At 47.6% G+C, this 12,773-nt stretch overlaps 1 protein-coding gene across 5 annotated transcripts in view; it reads left to right on the top strand.

Moving 5' to 3' along the window:
• Positions 1-8,108: 8,108 nt before the first annotated feature.
• SPTBN1 (spectrin beta, non-erythrocytic 1) overlaps positions 8,109-12,773 on the top strand; it is a 115,832-nt gene continuing 111,167 nt past the window's right edge. The window contains exon 1 of one of the 5 annotated variants that reach the window (XM_064415515.1): positions 8,109-8,265. The gene's annotated coding sequence lies outside the window, so the exon portion shown is untranslated. Of the gene's footprint in view, positions 8,266-8,346; positions 8,494-8,691; positions 8,846-8,960; positions 9,090-9,181; positions 9,314-12,773 lie in introns of those variants that run through there. The other 4 variants (XM_064415517.1, XM_064415516.1, XM_064415519.1 and 1 more) reach the window with 4 other exon arrangements.

The following is a 12,773-nucleotide window of genomic DNA, read 5'->3' on the forward strand; positions in this document are numbered from 1 at the left end:
GACCCTTCCCTCGCACAGCTGCAGCCTTGGCACGCTCCAGGCTGCCCTGCCTGGGCACTCCCTGCTCCATGGGAACACTCTGCAGACAGCAGCTTGCCCATATGGGTTCATCTGGACAAAGGAATTTAGGAAAAAATTGCCTTTCTCTTAAGCATGGATCTGAATCTGGATCTCATTTCCATCTTGGCCTTTTTGGGAACAACTGCTCCCTGAAGGGAAAGCTCCAGGCTGGTTCCCTGTGTCCAGCAGCTCAGGGCTCTAAGGATTACATATCAGCCACTGGGGAAGTGGCAAAACAGGAGAAAAATGGGTGAGATGAGACCAGAACTCCAAGGGCAAACAGGGATATCCAAAGTTACCCCTAGTACCACTGAGTGTTTTTAAATTATTTTTTCCTGTAGCTCCCTGTGAATCTCTCATTCCAAAATGAAACAAAAACACTTGAAGGTCACAAAAAAAAAATCCACATTTTCATGCTGTATTGCTTTTGCTTATTTTGGTTACATTCAAGCCTTACTTCCCTTCCCAGTTTTTCATTATAAACACAGAACTTTTATTCCAAGTGATAAATGCACGCTGAATTCTTCCACCTTAATTGGAAAGATGTCGATGACTTTCCCTGTTTTCAGCATGGACCTGATCCAAAGCTCAGGGAAGGAAACTTCCAGCAGGCATTGGCCTGTGTGTCACAGACACTTGAATGACTTTCTGTGCACAGTGGGAAAATAGAATTTTCCATTCTATTATTTTCCTTTTTAAAAGGACATGCAGTATGTACTGGGTTATTTTTTAAATTATTTATACAACTGTATCCTGACAAGCTACAACTTCCTCCCGGGTAAACACAGCTCCAGTTTGTTTCTGTAGTGTGGAGCTCTGTTTATAAGGTTGGGGAAGGACCACAACTAGTGTGGGGTGTGCTGTCCCAAAAATCCCCCCCTTTATTTTCTTTATAAACTTTGGGGACATTCTTCTTGTGTGGGTTTCACAAGTTCTGGTTCTTTGTACCACAAAACCTGTTTTATGTAACCCACATTTGTTTTTATTCAGCATTATACATATGGATTTTAAATGGCTACATGCATAAAACAGTGAGTTCCAGGCACTTGAGGGGAAAGTTGCATCACAAATCTTTACCATTCCACATGTATTTCATATTGAAATTCCAGCATCAAACCCACTTGTCATATATTAAAGGCCATTTTTCCATTCTAGGCTTCCATTGACTAGACAAGATCAAAGCATTGAGTTGGAAAGTGCTCTGTGGTACCTTGAACTGGGATACAGGAAAAAAAAAATCAAATTCTGGTCTGTCAGGTGCTTAAAAAAGTTCATCTCTTGGCTGAGAGAATCATTGCGCTGTGCCCTGGGTTTGTGCCATTTTCCACGGGTAACACAGAGGCTCCAAAAGCACTTGAGGGTTGTGAAAAGCAGCAAAGGCACTCTGCTTTTTTCACCCAGCCTCTCCTCCCATCAGCTTCCCATTTGTCAGACTTTCCTAACAGCCATTTTGGTTTTGGGGTTTATTTCCCCCCAAACAACAGTCCTGTATACAAAGCTGGGTTGCCTGCAAATGCAGAAACCTCTGGATTTATTTTTTTTCTTATGAAATCCAAACCCCAGTTTTGGTGCCAAAGGATCCCATGTGGGATTGGAGCTGCTGCTTCCCCAGCACTGGAGCATGATATTTACCTGGTATTCTTCAGGTAGGAATAAATGTACTGGCTTCATCATTATGGATCACAGAGAAACACCAGCTTGTTTGGCTCTTACATTTTTCCTCATGAAAATACCCTGGATAAAAAGTCATAACCCCTGAAGATGAGGTGACCACTCAGTTAACTGGAAACAAAGCTGCCTCCAGGAGACAGGGTTCCTAGAGAGGAAGGATGCAAGAAGCATCACCTGCTGTGTGAGTTTTGCTCTGCTTTTTTCTCACTTTGTTTTTGTTCCTAGAGGGAGAGTGTGTTAAACAATAGTCTTCTAACTTGTTCTATGCTTTGGCAGTTTTGGGAATAACATACACGCTGAAAGACAGGAATTTAGACATTGTGACCTCTGGCTAACTATAATAAAGATAAAAGTTGAGAGTTTTCCAAGGAAACTAGCCCACAATTAAGATTTAATTCTGCAATTCACCATTCCCCCCTCAGCCATCCTGCTTTGTGATGAAATTTCCAACAGATGGCTGGGATCCTCCAGGCGTGGAGAAATTGTTATTATCTGAATATTAGCAAGCTTTTAAAGCTTTCTCCTACCTCAGCTACTGTGCTAATGAGGCTCCCATCTTCCCTCCAGGGTTTGCCTCAGGGTTTTCTCCTGCAAAAGGGACTTTTCATGGAAGTAGTGAAAATGTTGAAGGAAATGTTGTGGGTACGGCCTTGGAAGAAGATTTCCCTTCATATCCTCTCTGCAAAGGGCTCTTGATGCTCTTGATTTTTTTTTTCCCTTGTGGAATAAAGATGTTTGGACCTTGAATTGAAGTGTGTAGGAGTAAACCTCACAAAGCTTTAAAATAGAACCACAGCAAGAGGGGGAAAGCAGCATTCTGCAGAAACCTGCTGCTCTAGAACGAGGAGCAGGAGTGTGTGAAATACCAGATCCTCTGCCTTGGATTTCAGGCACGCCACTATTTATAGGGTGATCACTGAAGCTGACTCCAGACTTCACTTATAAATAGCTGAGCCTACATTTCCCTTCTCTGCCAGAATTTTCCCAACTGCTGTTTCATGCTTCCCTTGTCATGCTGAAGGTTGCTGGTGGTTTGTGGAGAAGGTGGCTGGGCAGTGATGGGGGCTGATAAAATTGGATTCACCAATAGATCCCCCTTCCTCCTTAGCAAATCCTGCGTGGATCCAATCCCACTGTGGGAGTGATGTGGGAATGTGGGTGCTATTGCCTGGACACAGACAAGATTCTGATGATCTTGAAGATGAAACGTGGGCCTTCAAAGTCACTGCAGAACTTCTGGCTGTGGTTTGAAAGTCAGATTTTGTGAAAAGGTGTTTTACTGTGTGGGATTCTGAGGAAATCCTGCAAATCCATGTCTTAAGCCATTAAGATCTGCTGTGCTTGGCTGCTTTTGACTTTTTAAAATTTGGCCAGATCCTTTGTAAGGCAGAATCATGGTGCTGGGGGCTCTTGGCCCACCAGAACATGGCAGAGTCACACTCAAATTCCTCATTCCTGGGCTTCATGTGGAGAATTCCTCACTAAGGCAGTGACTGTTAGAGGCAGTCCTGCATGGAGGCAGGTGAGAGATCTCAGCTAAATGAGGAAAAGGGAATTTTCTTAAAACTTCCCTCAGAATTAAAATTTACCAGCTTTTGCTTCCAGACCTGCACCTCAGCAACAGCCCTGGTGTGGAGCATGTCCAGGATCTGACATGGAAGTTGTGAGCATGGGAGGGAGCAGCTCCAGCCTGGAGCTTTGAATGATAGAGCAGCCTCCTGGTAAATAATTCCTGTTAATGTGCCTCTCTGGGGATCCTTTCATCCATCTGTGTGGCAGCATTAAGGCAGAGAGAGCAGATGACTGCACCTGGATGAGACTCCACTGATGTCAGACACATCCTGCACGTGGTCCAGCTGCATGGAACTGAACAAGGAATCACAGCCCCAGCAGTTAAAGCCCAGCATTACCAGAGCAAGGTAATCACCACAGAAAGCATTTAAAAATTTGTTTTGTGCTGGTGGGTTCTTAGAGTATGTGCTGATGTCTTAACCTGACCTGGAAGCTTCAGTTTCTATAGGAAAAGTAAGCAGGTTGTCAGGAAAATTAATAAAATCTGGGAGAGAGCTAAGAATTTAACTTTTTTTTCCTGTAGTAGTTAATGGACCAGTGTAATCATGCCTGCCACGCTGCACCTGACAACTTTGTTTGTCAAATTATATGGGCTGATGTGTATTTTTCATGGAATCATGGAATGGTTTGGGTTAGAAAGGACCTTAAAACCCATCCAGTTCCATCCTCTGCCATGGCAGGAACACCTTCCACCATCCCATGTTTCTCCAAGCCCTGTCCAACCTGGCCTTGAACACTTCCAGGGATGAGACAGCCACAGCCTCTCTGGGCAAGCTTGGCCAGGGCCTCACCACCATCACAGAATTTCTCCCTAATATCTAATCTAAAACTATTCTATTTTAAAAAACATTAAATTTCTAATTAGGTACATTTCTGATGCATCTGGAGGAAATGGAGGGGTAAAACTTGTGATAAAACACAAGGAAAGGGAAAAATGTTTGGCAACAAGGGGCAAAGTTTTTTGCAGAGTTTTGTGCAGGTTTCTGTGGGACAGGTAAATGCTGAGGATTTTGGTCAAATTTCCTCCCCATTTCTCTTTGGGTGAGGAAACCTTGCTGCATCAACACCTTTGAGGCACTAAGCCTGAAACTGCTGCCCCACAAAAGGGGCTTTGAAGGGCCAAGAAACTTCCTTTGCAGTCCTAGACATCCTCTGTGGTTGGATTTCTTCCGTGTGGAGCCCACAGGACACAAGAGCAGGTCCCAAGACATTTATTTCATTTTTTAATGTACTGCCTTGAACACAATGGGAAGGTCTGCAGGGGATGTTGTGGTACTCTGGCCCTGAGTCCCTGCCAGCTCTCACTAATGCTTCCTGTCCTTCCACAGGGATTCCTGCCAGGACTCCTCCTGGCCACTGGAGATTGCTGTGATGCTGGCAGGGAGAGCAGGAAAGCCATCTTGTCTTCACACTGTCAGCATTTCCAGTGCTGACTCCGGTGGCGTGGGAAGGAGACAGCAGCTGGCTGAGGCCAAGGCCAAACTTTTGTAAGTGCCCTGTGGTTGAGTCATTTTCCAGGGCTGGGGATGTTGGGCACATGGAGAAATAGGCCTGGAGCTCACAGGAGCTGCTGGTGGAGGGAAAACAGCTGAGAATGGATGCTCTGGGGTCAGGGTAGGCACAGAGAGTTGGGGAGCACTTAGAAAAATAAGACTTTCTCAGCAAGAGAGTACTGCCAGACCTCTGATGTGCAACCTGAGAGTAGAGTTACAAATGGTCTGCATGTCCCTGCTCTTTGTTTCTCCCAGTAGAGCCCCTTGCTGTGTCACACACACCTTTCCCTGTGGCTACTGCATGGGGACACCTGGATGAGTGTTTATTCCCTGATGCAGAATTTGGGCAGGTCAGCCTCCTGAGCTGGTCACAGAGAAAAGACAAACTAAGGACTGAGGATCAGACACTTTTATGTTTTCAGTGACTGTTGGGAAACAGTAAATATCCCAGTAAATCCATTCTGGGGAATGAATTACTACAATGTGTTCCTGAAGGTAAGGGTGTAACCCTGAGCTGGGTGTAACCAAGGCGCTGAGGAGAAATAGGGTTCTGTGAGGAAATGTTTGTGAAGAGGAGCCATCCTGCTTCCAGACATGCTACACACAGTGAGGGAGCTGAGATTTTCCTCTGGGCGTATTCTTGCCCATCTTTGATTTTGCTCTCAAGAGCTTGGCCAAGTCTGCCACGAGACAAAGCTCCAGTCTGGATTTGTGCCTTGGAGCCCCGCTGTGTGTCTGCAACCAGGAGTTACAGGTGGAGGAAAGGTGTGTCTGGTGGGGGGAATGGATCTCAGTCATGCTGGGAACCTGTGGAACTGGAACTGGCTGATAACAGGAGACTGTTCCAGTCTAATGGAACAGCGAGGGAGTTTTTTATTACAGCGTGAATTTCTTGGTGTGCATTTTTATTGTGTTCTTGGAAATTGACACCATCCTTCAGTAGATTTTTTTGAGTTTTAGTATTGCCTTAACAATTGTGGTTCTTAATATCTCATCTAGATGTGCTGCTTTTGTATCTGCTTGGAAGTACCTTTTTACAAATTCAAATGTAGGCCTTGGGGACATGGTTTAGTGGTGGCCTTGGCAGTGCTGAGTTAATGGTTGGACTCAAGGATCTTAGAGGATTTTTCCAACCTAAGCCATTCTATGATTAAAATTGTTATATTAATTTTATTTGGAATGATGCATTAGGTTATTTGAACTAGGATTTATTTTTAAATTATCTTTCAGAGAGGTTGGAATATGATTACCTGTATACAGCTGTGCAGTGTTTTCCTATTGGTGAAGGTGTCAATATGCACATGGATCTATTTCTGTGGGATGAGCACCAAACAATAATACTGAGTGTGGTGCCTTGGTAGATTTTCAAAAGGAAAGAAAAAAAAACAAGCTAAATATTGCTTCAGCTCTGAAGAAATCTATATTTGCCAGGACAAAATGTGTGAGGGAAAAAGCCTTGAGCTTCAGAGCCAAACTAACTACAAAGTAACAGGGCTGAAGGGGAGTGAGTTTGGCCAACATTGTTGCTGCCCCTTTCCACTTCATTTAACAACAGTTTCTGTCATGGCCGTTCATGCCAGTCCTTTCAGTTTGATTAAAGCAGCGGGAATGTGGATGTCAGTGGGAACAACCTGTTTGTCTGACTGCCTTCACTCACTGACTTTAGGAAGTGCTGCTGGTTTACCTTGTGGGTATTCCCTGCTGAATTGTCACCAAGCTGTAGGGTTTGCCTTTCTAACTCTGCGAGTGGAAGGTTCATGCTGAAAATGCAAACAAATTGGTGCAGTAGTTTTTAAAATTAAATGAGCATCCTCTCTGTCAAACCTGGGAATGCTGCTGTGGACTATCAGCAGCAAAGCACTTGTACCTGCCCTGTTCTTTACCAAATGCCAGCTCTTTAAAAAGGAGAAAATGTCTGTCAGTAACTGGGATAACTGGTTGGAGCCCACAGTGCCCCCTGCTATTCTGGTTCTTGCTTCTCCAGGCATTCATTCCTACCCAGTTATTTCCATGGGAATCCATGGCCCACCCATCTTTGAGCTATGGGGGCTAAGGAATCCTAAAATACACTGCCAGCTCTTGCTCACCCCCAGACGTTGCAGGCTTTTGTCCCTTCCAACTTGCTTGATGGATATTAATAATTGAGTGAAGGATGATTTTTTTAAAGATACTTCTTAACATCCTAGCATTTGAATATATTTTTAAAAATTTGTATCTATATGCACACATTTTTACTGCATCCCAAGGTCTGGATATGAACCAGCACAAGTGACAAGCATGAAAGTATGTTCTTAGATCTTATCAAGAATCTTGTAGGCTTCATGGTGACAGAACATTTTAAATAGACTCTCTGAATGCCAGGGGCCTAAGTTCAAGGAGCTTAGTCCCTTTGAGGTCTTGGGAATTGGGAATCTGGGAATCTAGGAATTGGGAGTCTGGAAACTGGGAGAAGGATGCACTGCAGGAGCTGCAAGGAGGTGGCTCTGTCAGGGCAGTCTTGGAAGCCAAAGGAGAACTAAATATACAAAAGAGTCAGGCTGATAATTTTGACAGGCTGGAAATGAAGCAATATTCCAGAGATTATGTCAGGAAGTGGATATTGGAAATTTTGGCAAAGCAGCAGAGTGTGAAGGGGCAGGAGCCAGATATGAGGGAGTTTAAGATATGCAGAGGAGAGGAACTCCAGACAGCAGTTAAATAGCAATGAGAGTGGGGATGAAGAGCAAGAGAAAAGGGAGTGATAACCAAGGAGCCAAATGAATCCAAGAGTGGTTTGTTGATTTTTTGATAAAAGACATGGATAGCACTGATCCATGGCAGTATTGCAAGTGAGAGCTGAGGGAGAGTGGACAGGAGGGAGGGAGCATGGGCAGAGGAGGGTGAGCACAGGGAGGCCAGGATCAGCAAAGGAAACCTGAAGCAGCAGTCCCTGCCTCTGACCTTGGCTGTGGAAGAGGGGAAAGAGGGAGAGGCGCATTGGCTGTGGGGTGGCAGTTTTCTCTGGAAAGACAGACAAAAATCTTGCCCAAGAAAGGAGGAAAAGGGAAAGTGTGGCACAAAGGCAGCTGGACCTGGGTTCCAGGGGTTGGGTTGTACTGACAAAGGGAGGTTTACGTGGGAAGGTGGCAGGACTGGAGCAGCAGGAGAGGATGACTGCAGTGGAGGAAGTCAAACTCGGGATGGGGTTTCCACTAGGAATGACAGAGCAGCGGGAGGGAGAGCAGCGCTAGAGGAAATGGATGCTGGGGGCGAGCCAATATTGTCTTTGCGATAGGAGAGAGTGTCAGAGGAGGAGGAGCAAGGAGGCTGGAGAGACCCAATAACCAAATAAATGTAAGAGAAGGGAAGGGGAGCCGGGAGTGGCTGGATAACACCCACGGAGGGCTGCGAGCGAGGGCCGGCGGAGGGGGAAGACCTGGCGTGAGCACAGGGCAGGCCCGAGCAGCAGCAGGAGCAGCAGCAGGAGCAGGTGAGGATGCGCTGCGGGCCGTGCCGAGCCCCCCGCGCCGCAGGGCCGCCGCAGGGCCGGGGCGCGGGGCGGGGGCTCCTGCCGCGCTGTCCCCGCCCCGCGCCCCCCGCTCCGCTCCGCTCCGCTCCGCGCCGGGCGGGGCTGGCGGAGCTCACGCAGCGCCGCGCGGGCTGCGGGAACCGCCGCTCCCTCCGCACAGCGCGGAGCCGCCGCCCGGCCAGCGCCGAGGTAGGGCCGGGAGCGGGGAGCCGGGAGCGGGGAGCGGGGATGGGGGGCGGCCCCTCTTGCCGGGTGCGTGTGCGCAGCGCGGGCGGCGCCCGCAGCCTCTCCGCAGCCCCGATCGGCGCGGAGCGGGCTCGGCGCTGTCAGAGCCGCCCCGCCCCGCCCTACCCTGCCCTGCCCTGCGGCGGCCCCGGCCCGTCCCCGGGGGCAGCGGCGGCCGCCGCCCCTTTCCCTCCCTCCCCTTCCCTCCCTCCCCGCCCGCGGTGCCGCCTCCGCCGCGCAGCCGCACGCCCCGCGCGGTGCGGTGCGGAGAGCCCGGCTCGGCTGCTGCTCCTGCGGTATTCCTTGCTAGACGGATGTAATTCCTCCTTTATTTTTCTCGGTCGGGGCGGGGCGCGGGGGGCGGCGCGGGGGTCGCGGCGCGCTGTCAGCCGGGCCCGCTGCGGGGCTTTGTGTGCGGGAGCGCCGCGCTGACCCCGCCGAGCTCCGGGTGCGGGCTGCGGTCCGGGCGCGGCCATCGCCGCGGGTGCCGCGGTGCCCGCAGTCAGCGGCACAATGCGTGGGCTCGGTTCGGTTGTGGCGGGGCTGGCTCTGGCTGTTAGGTGGGTACAGGCCTGATTTAACAAAAAAAAAATATGGCAGACTTGTGCTAGAGACTGTGAGACTGCAGCAGCTCTGAAAAACCCTCGTTCATGGCAACCGGGGCTGACGTTTCATTCAGCAGCTGATGTTTTTCATTTTGGAGTGATGATACAGAACTAGAGCGAGCATTGAATTTGTGATGTTGATGTCTTAATCGTGAATGAAATTGCATTCTTGTTTAAAGGTGAGTAGTGATCTGTGTTTCTACGTTGTGCTCTGCATTGTTGTGTAGGTAGAAATGCTAAATGTTCCAGATCAGGATTGCAGGGAGAGGGAATAAACACAAACTGTCAAGATCCGGAGCGTTCGGCTCATCCTTCGACCTCTATTGACAGGATACCAGCATTATGAAACCTGATTATTGAACTGTTCGGGAAAAGGGCTGGAATTCCCGCAGCCCGGCATCGTGCTGACAGGCATCTTGGGGAACAATCCTCCCCGGAGCCGGGGCTGGAGAGGCAGGGCAGGGAGAGGAATTTATTCCGAGAGATAGCAAGCCGTGTGGAAATGTCAGGGGAGGCTGTGACTCCTCAGGCCATTGCAGGAAAGCTCCGCTGGAGGAAGGACTTGTATATGCTCAGAAGGCTCTGGAGAGAGAGACAGGAGTGAAAATGGAATGGGATAAAGGGCTGGGAAGGTGGGTGATGGCAGCGGGGTGTGATTTTTAAAGAATTGTTCTTATCTGTTAGCAGGTTTTTTTTTTCCCTCCATGTTTCCGGGGAGAACAGAAATGGCTGTAGTGATGCCTCCATGACTTAGCAGTGGTTGTAGGGCTGTGAGGAGGCACGAAGTGCTGGCTCATGTGTCACAACTAGTTCTATAGAGGCAAGAAAATCGGGAATATTTTGTTACTTCATGTGTATTTTGTTACTTCAGGAACATAAGTGTGGAATTAAGGATGTGGAATCAGGAGGTCAGGTTCTGGAACAGAACCCGCTTTGGGTTTTTCTGTAATGCAGGTTAAGTGCAGCAAATGACACTCACTAAAGCAGGATGCAGCATTTTGGGATAAATAGGAGCTTGCAGCAGCCATGTGGCAAAGAGCGTTAGAGATGCTGTTTCATCTCGGTGGTGGCACGGATCCTGCAGCTTTTGGAATTGCTGTGTGTCACTGAGCCCTGCCTGCACACAGGAGTGGGGCAGAGAGGGGCAAAACCCTCTTGCTGCATATATGGAGACCAGAGTACAGCTGTGTGCTCCTCCAAGAGCCCCTGGGGAGTGGGAGTACAAACCATTTTATGAAAGATGTTGTCTTTTTCCTTCATCGTCTATCAAATGGAATCAACTAAACCCCCTTTATTGGATGGGCCTGGATTGCTCGTTTGCATTACGTCACCTGACTAAGGATTTATTTTTCATGTGGGATGAAATATTTGTAGTTGGATCACCTGCAAAATAATTGTATTTCATTAGCAAGGAGTGCGTGGACATCTTTCATGGAGCACAGAGGAGAAAGTGTGTTTATGCAGATGTTTAAGGGTCAGACTGCAAAAGTTATTTAGGCTGTTAATCTCTATAGGCACCTAAATTCCTTAGTCATCTGATCTGGGCACAAGTGAACAACCAGTACAACAGTTTATCATTGCCCATTAGCCATGAGTCAGCGACTAAATCCTGCCCAGGCTGGTGTCTGTGGCTACAGGCTTCCTGATTGCCCTTTCCCTAGGGTTTAGGGATACTCTGGAAGTGCTGGAGCCCCGGGGGCCAGACAGGTGACCTGTCAGGGCAAGGAGCCACCAGCTGCCCTCGGATGTCTCTGGCTCAGCTGAGGTTGGGCAGAGGAGCAGTGCAGGCTCTTTCCTGTGGTGCCTGGAAACTCCTGATGAGAGCAGGCCCGTGCTCCATGCTAGGAGCCCTGTGGAGCCATAAGGGCTTTCCTGGCATATCAGCTCCTGCTGTGGGCTGCTCCTGTTCCCAGCTGATGGAGCTGGGGACTTTGCCAGCACGTTGGACCCTTACCTCTGCCGAGGCTCATGGCAGTTTTCCCAAGTGAAACCAGCAGGAATCTGGCTTAGAGGTGTGAAATGTGAAAATCCAGTTGCCTTCTTTTGCTTTAAACCTGAGAAACCATCTCATGTTGGATTGTTCTGACCAGATACCACTTGCGTGGAGAAGCAAGTGTTGGAGCTGCAGCTCCACACCGAGGGGAGTGTGATCCATTGGGATCCGTGTCCTGCAGAGCCTGGTTTGGAGCCTGCTTCCCCCACTGCTGGGTTCTTTCCCCCCCACCCACATGTGGTTTTCGTTTGTCAGCCTTTTATTATTACTCTTAAAATGATCTGCTGTGAATTTGTTTTTCTAATGAACATGAATACAACGTCGCAGCAGTTACAGCTGGACCTTTGGAGGCTTTTCCTGTAATGAAAAAAGGGTTTCAGAGAGATTACTTTTTTTTTTTTAAAAAAAAGAAAGACATAAGAAAAATTCTTCTTATGCCCAGTAGACCCTAACTTATTCAACAGCTTGATCAGAGTGACATAGATCAATTCTATATATATTTAAGCAGGCAGGTTTTTTTCTTTTTTGTCCAACTTTATGTCTTTTTCATGTATTCTTAATCCCAGACACATTTTTTACTGTCCATTCCTCATTAAAAAGGCCAATTTTGCATGGAAAAAAGCTTTGATGTATGTTGTTAGGCAAGGGGTGAGTTCATAACAGATTTTATGGCTGGGGAGGGCTGTGTTTGGAAGTGTTATTCCTGCTTGCAGTGAAATGTATGTGATTATTGAAAGGTATGCACCAATGTATAAAGGTTGTACTCCGGGATTGTGTACATCTCCCTGTACCCAAGGACAGATTAAGGTTGAGGATTATATTGAGCTATTGTTTTTCATCACTGTTAACATTTTTCTCATCATCTTCTCTGTGAGGTTTTTTCTCGTTGAACAGTGATAATTTCAGGATGTTCTTACTTTGTCATGTTTTTTCACTTTTCTGCTATTCTCTTAATATATTATTTGATTGTTTGAGATATTTACTCTCCTATTACATTGCACAAACTTGTATTTGTTTTTAAGATGCATGTGTTTTAGCCTACCAGAAACCCCTTTGGTGTGTCACCACTGCCACCAAAGGAACACATTCACGCTGCTGCGCAGCCACTTTTATTCCACAATGTGCTGAGTGTTAGAACTTTAAAAAGAACTGGTGAGTTGGTTTGGTTTGTTCAGCAGCGCCTCATGTCGAGAGGGCAGTGGGGACTGAGCAGAAGAGGCACTGCATGTCAAGCCCTGGTGGCAGCAGATGCTGATCCACACCTGTTGGATGCTGGGAATAGCCTCGCTGGTCATACCCGTGCCCTTGGAACAGGAGAGGTGTGCCATTAACACTCTGTCCTGAGAGCTAAAAATACTCTGCCACCAAACTGTTCACAGGTAAATGTTCCAAATTTAGCAGGTTTTCTGTTTACTGGTTTTCCAAACATAGGCTGTTCCCTTTTTGGGAGAAGAAGCCAGACCTGCTGAGCAATTTGCCTGTGATCTGTGAAACATGTTCAGGAATGATGTTCCTGGATTTCATCTCGGGTTTTGTTCATGTGTCCAGAGCTGTGCACCAGAGGAAACAGTTTCTCCTTCTCTGTGAGAATAGGAAACACAAATGCAAATCATCAGAGAAGCTGTGGGCTTGCCTTGAAAAACAAA

Source organism: Passer domesticus, chromosome 3, assembly GCF_036417665.1.
Source record: "Passer domesticus isolate bPasDom1 chromosome 3, bPasDom1.hap1, whole genome shotgun sequence".
Lineage (NCBI taxonomy): Eukaryota > Metazoa > Chordata > Aves > Passeriformes > Passeridae > Passer > Passer domesticus.